We start from the raw sequence: 21,521 nt of genomic DNA on the forward strand, positions 1-21,521 counted from the left end.
GAAATTGTTTCTCCTCATTCAAAGAATCACAATTTCCATTATGTATAGATAATCTCTGGCACAAAATTTAATCAAAATTTGGCAATTGATGTGTTGATATTATTATTTAGGCTAACATCACCATTTCTGCAAAATATTTTGTTATTTTGGCATTCATGAGGTCACTATACCCTTCATCAATATTATTTGAGAAGAATTACACGTTCCAATTCTTTGAGCATATTTTATCCAATTTAAAATGTCATCAACTAACTATAAGTCACACCATTATTTTCTATATCATTAGGAAAGAACTCTGCCAATTAAACTACTGAAAATGCTCTCTCATTCCTTTATAATTTATTTTATTTTGTTTTTTTACTTTTATTTTATTAAAAAATTCTAGGATTATTTAGACATCATGTTTATCATATAACACTCAAGCATACATAAAAATGAAAATGTAAACAAGATAAATTGGTGAAAGTATTCTTTAAAATTCTTTACTTCCTAGTCTGATTAGGAGGTGTTAAAGTCTACAACTTTGCACGCAGTATCAACCTCCATATCATGAAGAGCACTGATGATGCAATATTTCTTGGGAGTACTCCATTCTTGTCTCCAAGAATTTTTTCCAAGTGCCAACACCTGTTCTGTAAATATGTATGTGTGTATCTATGTGTAAGTTCTACATATACAGCATTATTTTTCCAGCTTTTTATATGTTGAAAATTATCAAGCCTACAGGAAAGTTGAAAAATTATACAATGAATACCTGTAAACCCTGATATATTGTATATATTACACAGCTGCTTTATCTTTCTCTCCCAATTTGGACTTTGACAGACCATCTGAAAATAAGTTATAGACATCATGACATGTCACTCAAATATTTTAGTGTGCATCTCCTATGAGAAGAACATTATCCAAAATAACCACAATATCATTATCTTATCAAAAAAATTTCACATTAAATCAGTAATACATTCAATCCATATTTAAGTTTCCCTGATTGTCCCAAGATGGTAGCTGTCTGTTCTCCTGATCCAAAGTTCAATCAAGTTGGTTATTACATCTCTAAGTTTCTTCTATTCTGGTATAGTTTCTCACAGTGTGCGTTTTTGTGTTTGTGTGTGTGTGTATCTGTGTGTGGTTTGTATATGTCATTAACTTTGTTGGAAAGTCCAGGCTTGTCTTGTAGAATACCCCACATTATGGATTTGCCTGAAAATTTCCTCATGATTATATTCAGGTTAAACATTTTTGATAAAATGCTACATAGGTGATGTTATATATGTCTAATTACATCGCATCAGGAGGCAAATAGTGTAACTTTATTCCACTATTAGTATTGCTAAGCTTAATTACTTGGTTAATCAGATGGCTACTACAATCTCATTATAAAGGTAACATTTCCCTTAAAAACTAGTAAGTATCTATTGAGAAGTACTCCAAGACATTGTCAATATTCCATTCCCTCAGCAATCTATTGCATAACAGTTTTAGTATTCATTAATATCCTCTGTGTAAATCAATCATTATGTTAGGAGGTAGAAACCATGCTTCAAGTTTTGACACAGGTAATTTCTTGATCTTATCCAAAAATATCACCAAAGGTATATATTCAACAATTAGGATTCACATAACTTCCAATAGTCTTTAAATGATACATCAATTAAATTGTTAGGAGGTTTCGATTGTTCTGTCAGTCATCAACAACAATAACCAAGTTTATACTTTCACAACTACCATATGAATTTGTCTGGTGAACAGAGATAGTATGATTGTCATAGGCAGGTCCTTCCCTTGCCTCAGCACCAACCTTGGTTCTTAAGTTCAGCCAAGAAAGAATTAAGGGCCAAACTCTCAAGTAAGCAAGAGTTTAATAGCAATTTAAAAAAAAGTATACTCTCAAGATGGGAGAGCAAGTGGCCCAGAGGTGGCAACTGTGCCAGAGGTCAGGGTTGTTTTGTTTTTTATACTTGCATGGGTTATGGGTCATAGCTACAGTGGTCTCTGACTGAGACCAGTCATCTAAGGGACTCCTTCTATGGGTCAGGAGGGGAAGTTTTTGGCTCTATGTGGTCCTTGTTGAAACTGTCATGGCAGCCCTCCCCTGCAAGGATGGGGGGAAATGGTCAAAACCTCAATGTAAATGTATTATAATGAAGTTATAGGTTACTGTAGGGCAGCAGTTATAGGGAAGAACACATGAATATCCCCCCAGGGTCTTTCTGGACTGTTTGGAACTTGGCTTCTGCCCTTTTTAATAATCAGAAAGCATTTGTTCCCTACCTATATCTAGTTAACTGCCTACTCTATCAAGATGTTACCGAGATGGTACAATGAGAAAAAAGAGAAAGAAAAAGAATTCATCTCAGAATGAATGAAGCAGGGCAATTCTGATTTTCACCAAGTAGTACTACATGGTTTTTGTAAATACTATTAGAAATGTCACCAAAGAAGAGATGAATTAGCAAATTAATAAATTAGATGAATGAGTGAATGACTGTATGAGTGATGGAATGTGTTCTTAAATAAGTGCTTGTGTGATATCAAAAGTCAAATATGTTGTTATGAAAATTCAATCATAAGAATGATTTGAAGATTTAAGAAATGTTACAGTGAAAGCTGCTCACAAAGACAATATCCAGACAGGGATTAGCATGCAAGAAGTTTATTAGGAAAAGCTTTTGGGATTAATAGCTGTGGGGGAAGGGAAGGATGCCACAGGAGATTAGCAGAACTGGGTAGCATTGCAGTCACAAACAAAGGCCTAGATAGAGGCCATGTGAGTGGGCATGACCTTCAGAAAGGTGGTCCTTTTTCTGTCAAAGGCAATTCCTAGAGAGATCTGATAGCTAAGGGAATGAGTGTTTTAGTTCTGCAGGAGGTCTCAGTGGCACATCACTACATCACTACAATATATTTGGATACTAACAGGTACAAGCATTTATGGAGGAGGTAGATTTGAGTTGCATATAAATATATGTAATAGGGAGTTATATGTAATAGATTGCTTGAAGAAGATTTAGCTTTGTAATTTTAAATACATTTCAAAAAATATAACATGTATAATCATACTATATAAAATTAAACTCTTAAGTTTTTATCCATAGTTTTGATACACATTATACATGATAATGTCATTTCTATTATGGGTAAATTAACATATTACACTGTTTAATATTATGGTGCATAAACAGCAGAAAAAGCTTTATACTTGTTTATTAGTTAATTTCTTTCAAGTTTGAACTCCTGATATCCTGGTTTGTCTGTTTATTTGTTTGAAGGATTTGTTAAATGAGATATCTCATTCAGGGTAAATTAATAATAGTTACTATGAAGCCTTATACTACATTAGAAGTTTTGTATAATTTTGGTGAGTATTCACTGATGTTCATCTACCTTGAGAAAACAAAAGTACAATTAAATTAAGCTCTAGATGTAGACAGTTTTCAGTTTTGTTTGGTTATCCTGAACACATTCATTTATTTAATAAATCTTTCCCCTAAATATACTATGGGCAGAGGTAGTAAATATATAATAAAGAACTAAGTTTAGAGAGATTGAGTTTGACAAATAAAGCAATAATTTAAAAAAGGTAGATTATTACCATGGCAATGGGTCGGTAGAAACACAAAAAGAAAGCATCAAAATCAACCTGGCTGAATGAAAACTTCCCAAGGTGTTAACATCTTAATTAAATCTGAAAAGAGAATAGGAGCCAGCTAGGCAAAGAAGAGGGGATGTAGAGGTGCCTGGGTGGCACTGTTGGTTGAGTGCCGGACTCTTGGTTTCAGTGGGGGGTCATGATCTCAAGCCCCACGTCAGGGTCCACATTCAGCACAAAGTCTTCTTGAGACTCTCTCTCCCTCTCCCTTTGCCCTGCCCCCTGTATTCTCTTTCTCTCTCAAATAAATAAATCTTGAAAGAAAGAAAGAGAGAGAGAGAGAGAAAGAAGAAAGAAAGAAAGAAAGAAGAAAGAAAGAAAGAAAGAAGAAAGAAAGAAAGAAAGAAAGAAAGAAAGAAAGAAAGAAAGAAAGAAGAAAGGAAGGAAGGAAGGAAGGAAGAAGGAAGGAAGGAAGGAAGGAAGGAAGGAAGGAAGGAAGGAAGGAAGGAAGGAAGGAAGAATGGAGGCAGAGGGAAGAGCTTATGGAGGTAATAGGATTTATTATGCATCAGACACCCACCCAAGTACTTTACATGTATTATATTACAATCATCAAAGCAACTCTATTGATCATATCCTATGATTGCTCTTCCTTTATAGATGAGGTTTCTGAGACTTAAATAAAGAAGGAATAAGTCCACACATCCACACAAGTAAGTACCAGAGCTCAGGTTTGCACCTATAGGGAAGTAAAGAGGTATGAAACAACATTGTATTAAGAGAGAATGTGAGGGGAACCTGGGTGTCACAGTCGGTTAAATGTCTGACTCTTGGTTTTGGCTCATAATGTGATCTCATGGTGGTGAGATTGAGCCCTGCATCCAGCTCCATGTTTAGTTCAAAGTCTGCCTTAGATTTTTTTTCTCTCTCTCCCTCTGCCCCTCCCACTCAGGCACGCACTCACTCTCTCTCTCTCTCTCTCTGAAATAAATAAATCTTTAAAAAGGAGAGAGAAGAATGTGAGTTCAGGAAAAGAAATTTAAGAGGTAGTCTGAAGCCAGATCATGGAGTCTCTATGTGGAGTTAATGAGTTTGAACTTCATCAGGATAGATGAGTGATAAGATTATATTTGCATGCTAGAAAGATTACTTTGATAGAACTATGAAGAATACATTGAGGTAGTCAGGAAGGGACTGAAGAATTGTAAGCTGTAAGCAATGGGTGCTGGAAATAAGCAGTGACAGAATTAAGGAAAGAGGAGGCAGATTTTTTAAATTAATGAAGTTCTGAAAACAACAGCACTTGGTTTCCAGTTAGCAAAAGAGTGCAAGTTAAAGAACACAATCTACTAGACTCCAGATTTCTGGCTTGGGAAATTTGATGGATTAATGGATTCACTAGGTAATCTAAACACCAGAAGTGTTTGCAAGGAAAATGACTCTTAAATTTTTAAAATATCATATCCTAAAATGACAGTATTTTTCCTAGAATATCAGTGTTACTATTTCTTAAAATCTTTTGACATGATTTCAATTTGAGCCCAAGGTTTCTACTTCCATTGCTCCATTTCTTTCCATGTTTCAATATGCTGTAGATCTTACTTTCTTGTTTTCTTCCAATTTTCCCCCTTTCCTATGATACTTCAAGAGTTGGGAGAAACTTTTTGACAAATCATATCTCCTTGGGTATCAGTTATCTATTACAGTGAGACAAATTATGCTGCAACCCAAAGCTTACATAACAATGGACATTTATTATGTTATATAGCTTCTGTGAGTTATGAATTTGGGAGCAGCTTAGCTAAGTGGCCTGGCTTGGCATTTCTCATAAGGTTGCTTTCAAAATGTTTGCCAGAGCTGCAGTCATCAGAGGGCTAATCAGGGCTGGAGGGTCTACTTCCAAGATAGCTCATTCACATGGCTATTGGCAGGAGGTCTCAGTTCCTTGCCACGTGAATCTCTCCATAGGACTTCTTGACATGTTGTCCTTGTTACATGGGCAGTTGGCTTCCCCCAGAGCAAGAGAATGAGCATGGAGGAAGCTATAATGCCTTTTATAACCCAATCTTGGAAGTCACATACAATTAATTCTACCACACTCTACTCTTTAGAAGCGAATCACTACATCCAGTCCACAATCAAGGGGAAGGGAGATAATGTACTTTCGTTAATAATAATGTATCAGTATTGGCTCAGAGATAATAACAAATATACCAACACCAGTGCAAGATGTTAAATATGGGGGAACTGGGACAAAGGGGAGAGGTGATGGGGAAACTCACTGTACTTTTTGCTCAATTTTTTTGTAAACCTAATACTATCTTAAAAAAATAAAGTCTAATAATTTTTAAAAAGAAAATTAGAGACATTGGATGAAATGGACAATTCAATTTTGTATAGCAAGTGAACAAATATCAAATATAGGGAAAGGAAAGAAGGAAGAAAGAAAGGGGGATGGATTATGGTTACCTTTTTAAAATTGTAAAAATGTGTTCCTCTTGACTAATTGTTCAACAATTAGTTATCACACTAAACTGTGATAATTACATATCTATTTATATATTTGACCAAAATTTAATTTTATAAGACACTCTGAGGTCTACAGGAGATTCTAAGTACACCAGAGGATATTTTCATGATTCACTGCCTTGAGTAGCTTTCTATCTCCCACCACTTCATAATAAAAGAGAATCATACAACGTGGTAGTTAACAAGGCTCTGGATTCAGGCTAAACGAGTTTAAACCTGGTTTCATCACTTAATTAACTGTGCGATGTCAGGTAATTAGTCTTAGGCACATAATAAGCTTTTAGTCATAACTAGTACAAGAGTTTTGCCTTTAAATCCTCAATATTAACTAGATTTAATAAAAGGATCTAGTTTAAATTTCTTAGCTATATCTTTCCTAGGATATTTCTAACAGAATTCTTTTCATCAATATTGTTTCCATTTAGAAAACCCCTTTATACTTCACATTGAAACCTTCCATTTCATATTTCTCAGGTTCTCTATAAAAGTAGTTTAGTTTTTAATCTCTATTATTTTACTTCCTTACAAAACAGAATTTTTTTTCTTAGTTTGGCCAACACCGGGGCAAGTTCAGTGCCCTGTTCAGTGCAGCAGGATCCGCATAAGCAAAGCCATTGAACACAAACCCATAAACGTTGCACCATGAAACTACCTAAATGGTAACCTCAGCAAAACCATCCCCCAGAGAGGCTGTGGAAAATTAAATTAAGATTGTATTTTGGGAAATACTAATTTCAGAACACCGATACCTGCAATCACATACATTACATGCAAAGCTTCCCTTCTTTGATGAAGTACTGAGCTCAACCCCCTGAGAAGCTTGGCTATGAGAAGCAACACACATTCCCAACATGAGGTCTTTCTATTTCAATTTTCCAGTTGTAGCCACCTTGAATCCACAAATTTCAGTGATGGTTATTAATAGATGAATGACATTAGTTGTATGCTTTCTGTTTTCCACTGTCACAGAAACATGATTTCCCCCTTTTCCATGACCAACCTTGCTTTCATTAACTTATCTAATGTATCTTTGAGAAAGTTTAAATGATTGAGCCACAAAGGGAGGAAATACATTTCTGTCTGGTGACACTTAAGATTCTAGGTCTAAAGACAAGGATTTATTTTATTTTATTTTATATACAAGGTACTGAAAACCCAGGAGCTATTAATTGATAATGTCTCTGTCACACATAAACCTGATTTACTTTTATTAACTAGTTTCACTAATAACATAAAACACAAAGACCATTTATTCCTTCATCCAAAATATGATTGATTAGATTTCCATCTCTGCATGACATTTTTTAATACCAGATATGCATCTTACTTTTCTGGAGCACTCAAAATAGCTTAATAATTCTCTGCAAACTGAGTTGCCAAAGCTACACTGGAATTTTGATGTTTCCATTAATAAAAGATACATGCCTGCAGGAGGTACAGATTTATGATCTCAGGATCCAGAGTTTAGGGGCAAAAGGAAAATGGCTTGCATCTGTACAATGATTAAATGTATGTTCAGAAAGAAGAACTCTAAAGTGTCTATACAGATCTAACAAGACCTATTTGGACCTGGGGCTTGCCCCTGCAGGGTGTTTTTTGATAGCTTTATCTATGTCAGACACTGAGGCTCTATCCATTCTCACTTGTCAATATGCCATGGTAGTTTCAGAGCTGGAAACAGGGAGATGGTGAGCTACACGAAGAGAAACCTGAATGTCAGGGAGCCATTACACCAAATCCATACAGAGCCTAACCAAAATGCAATGTCAGGGAAAACAAAAAACCAAACCAAAACAAAAAGCACACACACACAAATTAAATGTCAGAAAAAATAAGACAAATCAAATGTCAGAAAAAAAATTTTAAATGATACCAATCAAACCTAAAAATAGACTATAACTAGTAAGGAATCGAAACTTCTCAAAGAAAAATAGAAGTAAACATACTTAATAATCAAATATGAGTCCTATGCATTTGCCTCCTGGGTAGGGTAGGAGACAGAACACCATGAAAACACAGACCTGAATATGAATAGAATCTGAGATACTGTATCTCCATGAAGGTTTATTGTGCTTTTGAGAGTCATTGAACAAAAGCCTGTCAATTCATACAATTTAGTCTTTAATTGTTTTAATCAAAACAATTTTTATTGTGCCGTTTTGTACATAAGGCACTCTACTAAATATAAAAGAAAAACAATCAGTTGAGTACTGAGCGCTTTTTTGTGAATTAAAGTGGCTTTACTTTTGTTCTTATAAAAACAAATACTAAATATAAATATCTAGAAAAAATATGCCCCAAAACCATATTTAATGTCTAGAAATAACCACTATCGACATTGTGGGATATATTATTCCAGCCTATCAAATGATATATATATATATATACACACATACATATATATGTGTATATATATGAAAACATTATATATGTCTCTACATAAACATATATAGTATATGTAATATACTTGTAATTTATATATAATATTTATATACAACACACACACAGACGCACACACACACACAAACATAGAGCATTAGCTTGCTAGGGCTACCCTAACAAAATATCATAACTGGGTGACTTAAACAATGGAAATTTATTTTCTCTAAGTTCTAGAGACTAGAAGTCCAAGAGTAAGGTGTAGGCCGGTCTGTGTTTTTCTGAGGTCCCTCCTTTGGCTTGCAAATGCCTGCCTTCTCATTGTGTCCTCACGTGTCCTCTTCGCTGTATGTCTGCATCCTTGTGTTGCTTTGTCTGTTCAAATTCCCTCCTCTTACAAGAATATCAGTCAGATTGGATAACCCTAATAGCCTCATTTTAATGTAATAATCTCTTTTAAGCTTCTATCCCCAAATATATTCACATTCTGAGGTTCTGCGGGTTAGAGCTTCAAAATATGAATTTTGAGGGGACACAGTTCAGCCTATAACATACGTACATATATATATATATATATATATATATATATATATACCTACAGAGAGAGGAAGATTTCTATTTTCATATAAAAATGAGACCACATTAGGCACCCTAATTTATAATGTGCTTGTTCCTCTCTCTCCATTGATATATTTTTATCATATTAAATTAGTATGACTATGTAATAGATCATTGTATAACTTTAAGGTAATTTATTTACTAAGTTGCTATTATTCAACACTTAGATTATTTATGATTACTTAATACATATATAAATTACTCTATAATAAACCTACTATCATTTGGAATTTTGAGGGAATTATTTCTTAGAAGAAATGACTAAAAATGAAATTGCTGGATTAAAGGGTGCATGATACTTTTTAAAAATAGCTCTTTGGAAAGTTTTTATTAACTTACAAAAGAAGTTTGGCTACTTTCCAACACCCTGATTATACTATTAGTATTTATTTTAGTCTTTGAAAATATGATAGGTGGAAAATACTATTTTGGTTTTGTTTTATTTGCATTTCTTTGCTTGCTATTGAATCCAAACATCTTTTTATTCATTTATTGTCCATTTTAATTTATTAATTTTAATTCCATGCTATGTCTTTTGCTCAATATTCCATTAAGATGTTCTTTTTTTACTTATCAACTTGAAAGAAATGTTTACATATCTGAATTGGTCATTTGCGTATAGACACCAGAATTTTTTTTCAGATTTGTGGTTTGTTTTCTAGTACCATTTATAGGGGTTTTCTGCCATTCTGAAATTTTTTTTTATCTCCTGTTTTTATTTAAGGCTTTTGTTGTTATGTTTTTTGCCAATTTATGAACATTTCCCTTTGGTTTTACAGTTGGCCATGACCCCACAGGATAATTGTTCATATATTCACCAATTTGCATCAAGTATTTTATGGATTTTTTGGCAGTTTTTAATTTAGTTACAGTTGAAGTATGCCATAACAATGAAATATTGCCCATAAAATATGGTTAGCTTGTTTTGTAATACCATTAAATAAATAGTTCACTTTTTACTTAATGGTTTGATGGGCTATAATGTTATGGCTTAAAATATAGTATTTTAATACCATAATACTTATGGCTTGATATACTATATTTTTATCTATACTTGTCTTAATTTATTTTAAGATTATGGTCTGGTTTTAGTTTAATATAATTTTTTAAGATTTATTTATTTATTTTAGAGAGAGAGAGAAAGAGAGAGAGGGCATACACATGAGGAGGGTTGGGACAGAGGGGGAGAGTCTTCAAGCAAACTCCTCGTTAAGTTCAGAACCCAATGTGGGGCTTGATCTCATGACCCAGGAAATCATGACCTGAGCTCAAACCAAGAGTCAAACATTCAACTGACTCAAACACCCAGGTGCTCGCAGTCTAATCTACTTCTAGAAAAATGCTATTTGTTATACCCTTATAATATGTTTTAATATGTGACAGGACAAATTATTATGTTTTTTCAAAAATTTCCTAACCGTAATCTTTCATATTTATTCTTCAAGATTAAGTAAGATTTTATCAAAAATTAAACTATACCAGGACTTTTGTATTAGAATTACATCTATAGATTAATTTTTAAAGATTTAACATTTAAATTATTTATTCATACCATACAGGAAAATAGCATGTCACTTCTTTTATTCAGCTCTTATTCTATGACATTCAGTGTAGTTTCGTAATTACATATGTCTTATATGTCTTTTATTAAGTTTATTCTTAAATAATTTAAAGATTATTTGCTATTGCGAATATAATGTTTATTTTTCTATTGTATTTTCTTACTGGTACACAGGAAAGCTATTATGTTTTGGTATATTTACTAAATAAGTGGCCACCTATTTAAATTTTTATTAGTTCAAAGGATTTTGCAATTGATTATCTTATGTTTTCTATAATACTAAAAAAAAATAGTAACTAATGGCAGGTTCATTCCAAAGTGAATGGGTTCTTATTTCTTTTTATTCTCTTTTTATATTTGTTAGGACTTTCAGAACACTGTTCATTATAGAGGTGAAAGCAGGCATTGGTATTTTGTTCTTGTTATTAACAGAACATCCTGGAGTGTACCCTCCATTCAGCATATTGCTCTTGGTTCAGATAAAACATCTTATTACATAACTATATCTAGTTACCATGGATTTGGTCTTTTAAAAAATTTCATAACAATGGATGCTGAACGGCTGTCATGGTGGATTTGCTGAAGAAGACCACTGGCCTTGTGGGATTGGTTATATGTGAAAGTCCACACGAGAGGCTAAGAATATTGTACACAAAGATTCTTGATATTCTTGAGCAAATTCCTAAAAATGCAGTATATAGAAAGTATACAGAACAGATTAGAAATGAGAAGCTAAGTATAGTTAAACCAGAACCAGATAATAAGAAATTAGAAGACCAAGTTCAGGGTGGCTACCTAGAAGAGGTGCTTCTTCAGGCTGAAATGAACTAGGTCTGGCAAGAAAAATGATACAGTGGAAACCATGGAAGCCTTTAGTGGAAGAGCCTCCTGCCAACCAATGGAAATGGCCAATATAATTATCATTAAATGTCTAGTGTGTTGATGGGAAACTAATGTATTTAAATGGTTGCTGAATTATAACTGTTTAGTTTTTAATTAGTTACACAGCCATGTATTTTTCTCACTAATATGAGGAATCACATTACTATATCTGCCAGTGTTTAACAAGCCTCACATTCTTGGACTAAGTAAAATCTATTATGTATAATCTTCTTTTCTTTTTTCTCCTGTTATTTTTAATTAAGGTAATATTTGATACATGTAAAAGAACTTAAGCAATATATGTGTGAGTTGAACATGCTAATGATTTTTTTAGAAATGTTTTACCTATATTCATCTGTATCCATACAGGAATATATAGTGTTCTTTTCTATGCTCTCTTAGTGATGTTTAGAAGTATCAAGCCTCAGGAAATTGAAAAGCTTTCAATATTATCCTAATATCATAGAATTTATCTGTTCCTTGAATGCTTGACAGAGCTCATTTTTAAAACCAAAGGTTTGGGAATAAATTCTTTTGTGACTTGTCTCATTCTTTATATTTTTTATTCTACTGAGGAGTGCTTTACTTTGTTATCATTTGTTTTGTTTGGGGGTTTTCTTTTTAACTCTTATTGCCTCACTTTTAGTGATTTATATTTCATACATACCACACACACACACACAAATACATTAGCCCAATATTTAAATTTATGTTTGCTTTTTATTAATGTTGCCTATGTAGTCTAATTCCTAATGTCAGAACACGAATTTTCATTTGGCTTTCTTATTAGATTTTCTAGCTCTGAAGTTCAGCTATCAATTCTATTAAAGTCCCTTTTAATTTATTAATTTTTCTGTATTTATTGTTTTAATCATTTTTAAGTTAACAAATTGTTCTCTCTTGGTTCTGGAGTTGACTCTTAATAGTGAGACCCTTTATCCAAGCAAATCGTTACCAAAAACTTCAATTCAAGAGAAAAAAAGGTAGGGATGTGTTGGTATAAACAAAATGGAGACTTAGAATCACGCAGACAATAGACTGATAACAAATACTAACGATTATAGTATACTGTTTTCATTGCTATGAATTTTTAAATGGCATGAATTGTTGGTTTTTGTTCTCTCATTAAACCAATAAATATTCATTTAAAGGGTGTTTAAAAAATTATTTTCCAAAGGAAAATGTATTTTAATATTTAGTTGTGAATTTACAGCTCTGTGGCAATGGGCGCAGAATGCAATTCTGATTAGGTTTGTCTGTGTGAGGTTGCTTTGTGGCTTGTGGAAATAGTAGTTTTGTATGTTTCAAACTATGCATTGGGCAATGTATTCATGTTTTCCTTATTACCAATTTTTGTAAATACATCTAAATATTTAAAAATAATGTGTTTTCTTTATGAAATAGATTGTATGTTTATTAAATTAATTTAATTATCTATATTATTCAGATCCTGTATTACAGTGGTTTTTCAACTTCCAGCTACAAACTCCTGCTTAATATATCAAATTATACAGTGTCTATAGTTTCAAAAAATTATATTTACCATCAATTTTATTTTACTAATCCAATTTATTCTGAAATTTCAAATAACATGTAAAAATGGTGTGAGATTTTTATATTTATCAAAAAGGGACATTGATTTTTATTTTTATTTTTTGGAAGGGGATGGCTATTTTATTTTTTTTCTTTAAATTTTTTTATTGTTATGTTAATCACCATACATTACATCATTAGTTTTTGATGTAGTGTTCCATGATTCATTGTTTGTGCATAACACCCAGTGCTCCACACAGAACGTGCCCTCTTTAATACCCATCACCAGACTAACCCATCCCCCCACCCCCCTCCCCTCTAGAACCCTCAGTATGTTTTTCAGAGTCCATTGTCTCTTATGGTTCGTCTCCTCCAATTTACTCCCCTTCATTCTTCCCCTCCTGCTATCTTCTTCTTTTTTTTTCTTAACATATATTGCATTATTTGTTTCAGAGGTACAGGTCTATAATTCAATAGTCTTGCACAATTCACAGCGCTCACCATAGCACATACCCTCCCCAATGTCTATCACCTAGCCACCCCATCGCTCCCAGCCCCCCCACCACTCCAGCAACCTTCAGTTTGTTTCCTGAGATTAAGAATTCCTCATGTCAGTGAGGTCATATGATACATGTCTTTCTCTGATTGACTTATTTTGCTCAACATAACACCCTCCAGTTCTATCCACGTCATTGCGAATGGCAAGATTTCATCCCTTTTGATGCCTACATAATATTCCATTGCATATATATACCACCTCTTCTTGATCCATTCATCTGATGATGGACATCTTGGCTCTTTCCACACTTTGGCTATTGTGGACATTGCTGCTATAAACATTGGTGTGCACGTACCCCTTCGGATCCCTACATTTGTATCTTTGTGGTAAATACCCAGTAGTGCAATTGCTGGATCATATGGTAGCTCTATTTTCAACTTTTTGAAGAACCTCCATACTGTTTTCCAGAGTGGTTGCACCAGCTTGCATTCCCACCAACAGTTTAGGAGGGTTCCCCTTTCTCCACATCCCCACCAACATCTGTCATTTCCTGACTTGTTAATTTTAGCCATTCTGACTGGTGTGAGGTGGTATCTCATTGAGGTTTTGACTTGGATTTCGCTGATGCCGAGGGATGTTGAACACTTTTTCATGTGTCTGTTGGCCATTTGGATGTCTTCTTGGGAAAAATGTCTGTTCATGTCTTCTGCCCATTTCTTGATTGGATTATTTGTTCTTTGGGTGTTGAGTTTGATAAGTTCTTTATAGATTTTGGATACTAGCTCTTTATCTGATATGTCATTTGCAAATATCTTCTCCCATTCTGTCGGTTGTCTTTTGGTTTTGTGGACTGTTTCTTTTGCTGTGCAAAAGCGTTTTATCTTGATGAAATCCCAATAGTTCATTTTTGCCCTTGCCCTTGCTTCCCTTGTCTTTGGTGATGTTTCTAGGAAGAAGTTGTTGAGGCTGAGGTTGAAGAGGTTGCTGCCTGTGTTCTCCTTTAGGATGTTGATGGACTCCTGTCTCACATTTAGGTCTTTCAACCATTTTGAGTCTATTTTTGTGTGTGGTGTAATGGTCGAGTTTCATTCTTCTGCATGTGGCTGTCCAATTTTCCCAACACCATTTGTTGAAGAAACTGGGACATTGATTTTTAAAACCATTAAAATCACTACTTAATAATTGTTTTTGGCTACCTAATTCGTAAAGTATAAGACAAATAAATTATACCTTCTTACTTTGAGATCTTACAGTTTCTCCTTATATTTATATGTTATTCCCTTCAATATGGTATAATACTTTAGGTTCTTGGGGCACATTTCTTTTCTTTTTTTTTTTTTAAAGATTTTATTTATTTATTTGACAGAGACACAGCGAGAGAGGGAACACAAGCAGGGGGAGTGGGAGAGAGAGAAGCAGGCTTCCCATGGAGCAGGGAGCCGGATGCGGGGCTCGATCCCAGGACCCTGGGATCATGACCTGAGCCAAAGGCAGATGCTTAATGACTGAGCCACCCAGGCACCCCCATAGTGGTACATTTCTGCTCATCTTCATTCTAAATCATATTTTCTATCTCAAAATAACATTTTTTCTCATATTTAATATGTGTCTACTTTGAATTCTTCTTTGTTTGATGTTGATATTGTCACCTGCTTTCTGGTGGTTTTCATTTGCACTGTATATCATGATCTATCCTACATTTCAACATTGTTCTTTCACTTTTGTTTGAAGAGTGATGTCTTAGAGATAGAATATATATGAACTTTCTTTCTATTAATATAAAGCCTTAATTTTTCAATAGGGTAATTTTTACTTACATTTATTTTAATAATTGTGCTTTTTATTTGTCTTCTCATGTTTTTCTTTATTAAAATGTTTTGTTTACTTTTTTGTATTTTTCCATATTAATTCATTAGATCATGCAAAATATTTATTAAGCACCCATGTGCCAAACACCATTGCCCAATTTGTTCTTCCCCTTATGATAACTGTGAACAGTGATAGCCAACATTTATTAAAGGGTTTCCATAAAATAGGTACAGTCTCCAAATTTCAACATTTATTAACAGATTTAAAGCAACATTAAATTGGTACCATTAATATACCCATTTTGAATAGGCAAAAAGTGATGAAAAAATACTCACAGACGACTCAAGATGAGTATTTCAAGTGGTGGAGTTGGGAAATGGAATTGGATAGTCTGACTCCAGAGGTCTCTGATTTGGAAGTTCTATTTTCTATTTTTATTCCACTGGTTATTTCATCTTTCAGCATATTTGCACTTATATTTAGCAACATGAAAATGGAAGCAAAATTTGTGTTTATTCTCTTAAAATTTCCATCACTATCTTTTTTCCTAAAAGTCTGGGTCCAGCTCACCCTGTAGACTCTAAACTCCATGCTGTCTTTTCCACCACACACCTGGCACACAATAAATAATTGTGAATGTTGCATAGAGGTATAGCTATCAGATCTACCTGTTTGGTTTACCTATTTGGTTTGGTGAGATATCCAACTTGTTCTTCATTGCTTCTGTTGAGTTACTTAGTTTTTTAAATGTTCCTCATCTCCTATTACTTTACATATTTTCAGGTCATTCCATTTTGATACAGTTAAAACTGTCACTTAAATCTCAATGCCTTTTCCATTCCCTGTAGTAAGTAACTATGTTTCTGATTTGTTTGAATGGTTCTTCTTTTTAGACTACATACCTTATATAGGGATCTGAGAATAGAATATCTCATGAATTTACTTTACAAGATTTGGGTAAATATTTGAAATTTTTTGTTATTCAAAAAGAAACAGTACTGCATGAATTATAGCTAGAAAATCTAGACAAACTATTTTTTAACCAATGGCTCTCGCTAAAATATGTGTAATTTCATTAAAAGAATGTTACATAGTTTTGTTTAACAAAACCACTAAATGTATCAATGATGCTATAAAATATTTATCCCTTAAGTATTTACTATCCCACAACTTTAGTTGTGGGATAAAAATCCCATTTTACATAGAAGAACACAGAAAAGTGTACCAAATAATTAATCACTTGAAGTGCAAGAATTACGTCTCCAGTCAGCAGTCACACACCATCACAATCCACATCAGTACACTTAAACTGGGTCACAATCTCCTCACCTCATTGATATACTCAGTGTAACCATTGTACACTCATGACAATATTCCGTTCTGCTGATTTTCTCCCAACCTATGAAAAGTACATTAGTGGCTCTTTTTCCCCTTCTCAATGACATGTCATTTATATCATTTGTTAAGTGTTTCATATGGGTTTTAGGAACTCCATAGCCAGAATATTTTTGTTAACTAGACAAAGAACATGGCTCTTTTCAAATTGCAGGTTAAGTATCCTGTTTGGGGTTGGTACAGAAAGAACAGGCAGAGAAATGCCCTCTTGGCTGGAAGAAGGGGAAAGAACTGAGTACACATTATAAAAGCAATTATTCCCTTTGCTGTAGAGTGTACAGAGAGAAAAGTAAGAAGGCCAAAGAATTACAAAAAAGGAATTTGCTGCTTCAGTGACCCTGTTAGATACCTGTTAAGACCTTTTGCTTCCTCTACCATTTCTAACTAAATCTCAGCAAAAAAAGAGAAATCTAAAGAACTGGTGGGAATTGTGTTAGAACTGGGCATTTTCTTCTTCAGTGTCACTGTAGCTGCTATTCCCTGGCAACATAATTGTAACTAATTAGAATCTAGTTAGATACAGAGACAGCATTAAAACCCTTTGCTTCTTTTTTCTCCCTTGATGGTCACAGTTTGTGCTTCTATCTGTTCAGGGCAGAGAAGTTTCAGTTTCACAATCACTTTTCAAGTTTAGTTTTATCTGTTTATTTTTTCTTCCAAATAATTTGCACAAATTTTGACATTTCGCTGTGGACTATGTGAACCACTTTCAACACTCACTGCCAGGTTAACCACTGAGTCCACTCAAGGCAGGATAAAGCACATCTATTACCCCAGTAGCTCTAATTGCAGGATAGCCAGAGGGTATCCATTTGGTCTATAATTAGGTCATTTCTCTCTCATCCCCTGCAAGTGTGTATAATTATAAATTAATTTAAAATCCCACTGTGAGAAAAGAAATTCTCTGTAATATAAAGGAAAGAGAAAAGCTGCAGGAAGTACATCTTTAAAAACATTTTTTGGCATTTCCTTCAAAATTGATCCTTGAACTGGTTTCTCGTTCACTATTCATTTTCCTGGCTAGGAACTTCATCGTTGTATGTTTAAATTTTGGGTCAGTTTAAAGTTATACTGCAGCCTTAACGTTTTGATGCTTCCTTGCAGAATTTACATTTAGCAGATCAAAACTATTCTTTGGGGAAATCAAACCCATTGAGGGGCTAGCCTCTGAATGACACTTAAAGGCGTGGTTCTGTGCAGGCCCTGACATGAGAACTTATTATGTTCGACATTTTTCTTTCTCTCTAAGTGCCACACATTGGCCCTTTTAACACTCGCCTTTTTTTTTTTCACAATGCAAATGTTATGTGTTATACTAGGTAAGATAAAACATTTAAAAAAATGGCTTATACTGTATACTACAGTAGCTGTTCTTTTAATCTGTTTGGCTGAGCTGCTCTTTTACTTATGTTATCCAAAACTGTGGTTAAATGTATTACCCCACACATTTTCAGAGAGATGATACAGGTAAAAACATGCATGTCTGACAACAAGATAACCTTAACCAAGCTATTGAGGCAATGTTTTGACTTGCTAGACTTCTTGTTTCTGTCAGAAAATCAATCTCTTTTGTGGACTTGGGGAAAATGTGGCAGGTGTTGCCTAGGCCAAGACAGTGTACATAAGACCCAAACTACATATGTGACATTTTTAAATTTCCTAAACACTGAAAAATGAGAGAGAGAGAGAGCTAGCAAGAGAGAAATGTTCTGCCACCAGAAGAAGAGGTATTGTATTCAGGTAATTTCTCTAAGAATATTCTGATGAATCCATTATAATCCTTATAGAATGCGAAAAAAATTTTTAAATAATTATTTTACTACTTTGCAAAGATCCTTACCTGCTTTTGACATTCCAGTTAGAGGATAATGATGGTAACATTTCACACTTAGACACTGTTCTAAGTTCTTTACATTCAAGTCACCCTATGAGGTGTACACAGACAAGGAAAGTGAGGCACAGGAGATTAAGAAATATGATCAAGGCCTACCCAGGAGGTCACTGGAATTCAGGCATTCAGGTTTGAGAGGACTGCTCTAGACACATGATGCTATGCCAGGGTAATAGGAATAAAGCAGGACCAGCCAGATGCCACCACACTCTATTGACCTGGGAACCTGACAGGGTAGGAAAGGCTTTGACTGGTGCTCACCAAATATTTTATGGACTTAGTTTAGCAGTAACTTCTTAAATCTAGTGATAGTATATGACCAAGTTTGCCATTCAAAAGTATATCTCTAGCCACAGAACACCTCAAGATATTTCATACTATCAGGGAATTCCATAGTTAAAAGCTGCAGAATCTACTTCTGATCAACTAAGTCTAGTTTTGTGCCTATTTGGCAACCAAATAAAAACTGGAATGCTACTGAAATCATCCCCATCATCAAAGGCTTTAAACTATCAACAAGATATTCTGTCATAAAAATAAGCAAAGAGGATTTTAGCATAAACAGAGGGGGAAAGTCCATAAAAGATCAAATTCTGAAAAAAAATGCACAACCTTAGATTTTTTATTTTCAGAAAGTCTTAATTCTTACTTCTACGGTTTAAGATTTTAAAGACATCTGGATTCAACTAATTAATAACACTGAATTTTATATTTTATGAGAAGCTAATATGCCTAATCTATTTCCATCAAATCGCTAACACTCAGGTGTCAGGAAACTTCTGTAAAGGGCCAGATGGCAAATATTTTAGGTTTTGTGGGCTATATGGACTTTGCCACACCTACTCTGTCATTGCAGCACAAAAGCTACCATAGATGTTATGTTAATAAATGAGTGGGGTTGTGTTCCAATAAAACTTTATTTACAAAAACAGTTGGTTGGCCATATTAAGCATGCAGAATATAGTTTGCCAACCCTAGGTTTATACCATAGAAAGATCATGTATATTTTTTAAGCCTCTTCTAGTAAATAAGAATATATTTATAAATCAAATTATTTTTCCAACCTGATAATAAACTCTAAAAAGACCATTTCTATTAAAAAAAAAAAACTCCCAGATTTTACCGAGTAATATAATAGTTCTGTAATTTTCCTCTAATTCCTATGTAATCACTGTGGATTATATTCCTCTATTTTAATTAATTGATATTCAGACTCAACCAAAGTTCTAGAAGACTAAGAGGTGCTCTCTAGTCTTATACGTAGAGATCTGAGCCAACACTACTAGATGATGCTACACTTGACTCGGTAAGCCTTATCATCAGTGTGGTCTGTGGGTCTGAACATCAAATGCAAAACAAAATTACCTACAGCCATGTGCATGGCAACCAGCACTTCTGCATTCCTTACCTTGGTCTGCATCCTTCCTGATGAAAATATACTCATTGTTAGTATCCAAACCAAGTTCTGGAACAAACCAAACTAAACAGGTTCGTTTAAGCCAATGTATTTTCCTAAATTCTTCCCGGAGAGAAACAGAGAGGAATGAAGTGATAAAAGTGTCTGGCATAAGTGAATTTGATCCTTTGTCTCTAATCAGCTTTAATTTGGGATACCCACTTTTCCTGTCCTCCATAAATGGTTAAGAATTTGATGATTTTTAAATGAATAAATGGGTCAGAGATTTTTGAACAAATTTATTGGACATGTCTGTGCTTTATGTCTAAGATAAATCTTACTTTTTAGTAAATTTTTTCAGACAACTAGAAAGATTTACAAGTGACTATTGAAAAAACATAATCACAATGAAATACTCTTTTTAGGATCATTGACTGAAGAGCTTCGGTTTCTTTTCTAACTAGATGCATTACTAAAACAATCATTTCTGAATACAAATTATGCCCAATAAATATAAAGAAATTTGTTCTAAAAATGACTGATTGATCCTAGAACCATTTTTTTTCCTTCTTCTTTTCTCCAATACAGATAGAGTGCCATTTTCCTATGGACACTTCAGAGTGTCTATTTAGCTCAAGTTAAATCACAGAATTCTTGATAGAAAATCACTAGGTTCTGTTAAATTATATAATCAGTACCTTTAGGGCACTAAAAATAATTTTAAAACAAACATAAATTTCCTACCCAAAAAGGGTAGGAAATAAGACCACATATCTTTTGTAATTTTCTCCTGGTGCTGGTTAACTCCTCATGAGCCCTCAGATATGGGGCAGTCCTCTTTGGAGTACATCTGCAAAGGCTTAGCTGTTAACATTAAAATCTGCACCTCAGTCCTCCTTGTCTATTTGCCCAGATAGGTCAAAGTCACAGCAACTCTGGAAAACCCAAGAGGCTTGGAAACTCTGCAAATATAGCAAGGTGCTCTTTAGTCTGTTGGGAATGAAACAGAAATTTGGCAGGAGGTCAGGAGAATTCATTAGCTAGGCAGTGCAACACAGCCATTGTGAGGCAGGGAGAGTGGATTTAGAGCAAAAGGCTAATTACTCCAGTACCCAGCTCAATCTCCTGCTAGATTTACTGCTAATTAATTTTCTCTTCATTTTTACCTATCCAGCCAGTGAGTCAGGGGCTATGACTCACTTTCTGCTTTTCCCCCCCTCTAACCATCACCAGTTTCTTCTCCATTATCAAATTGCCTTTCAAGTTTCTCTTTTCTGAAGGTTGGTTGTCTGGGATTGACCTTGGGAAGGCCTTTGAGCAAAAGGACTCAGAGCAATAAGTTGCAATCGGTTAAAAACAACAAAATGGAGACATAGTAACGAATAGAGGGGGTTTTGCTACTTTTTTCTTTTGCTTCCTTCATAAGGGAAGAAAATT

The 21,521-nt window shown here is 34.2% G+C and overlaps 1 pseudogene; it reads left to right on the forward strand.

Annotated features, from left to right (window-relative positions):
* Positions 1-11,246: 11,246 nt before the first annotated feature.
* LOC112834344 (NADH dehydrogenase [ubiquinone] 1 alpha subcomplex subunit 5 pseudogene) lies at positions 11,247-11,596 on the forward strand (annotated as a pseudogene).
* Positions 11,597-21,521: the final 9,925 nt, after the last annotated feature.

The sequence above is a fragment of the Callorhinus ursinus genome, unplaced genomic scaffold, assembly GCF_003265705.2.
Source record: "Callorhinus ursinus isolate GAN/ISIS: 27379988/994484 unplaced genomic scaffold, GSC_fseal_2.0 scaffold62, whole genome shotgun sequence".
NCBI lineage: Eukaryota > Metazoa > Chordata > Mammalia > Carnivora > Otariidae > Callorhinus > Callorhinus ursinus.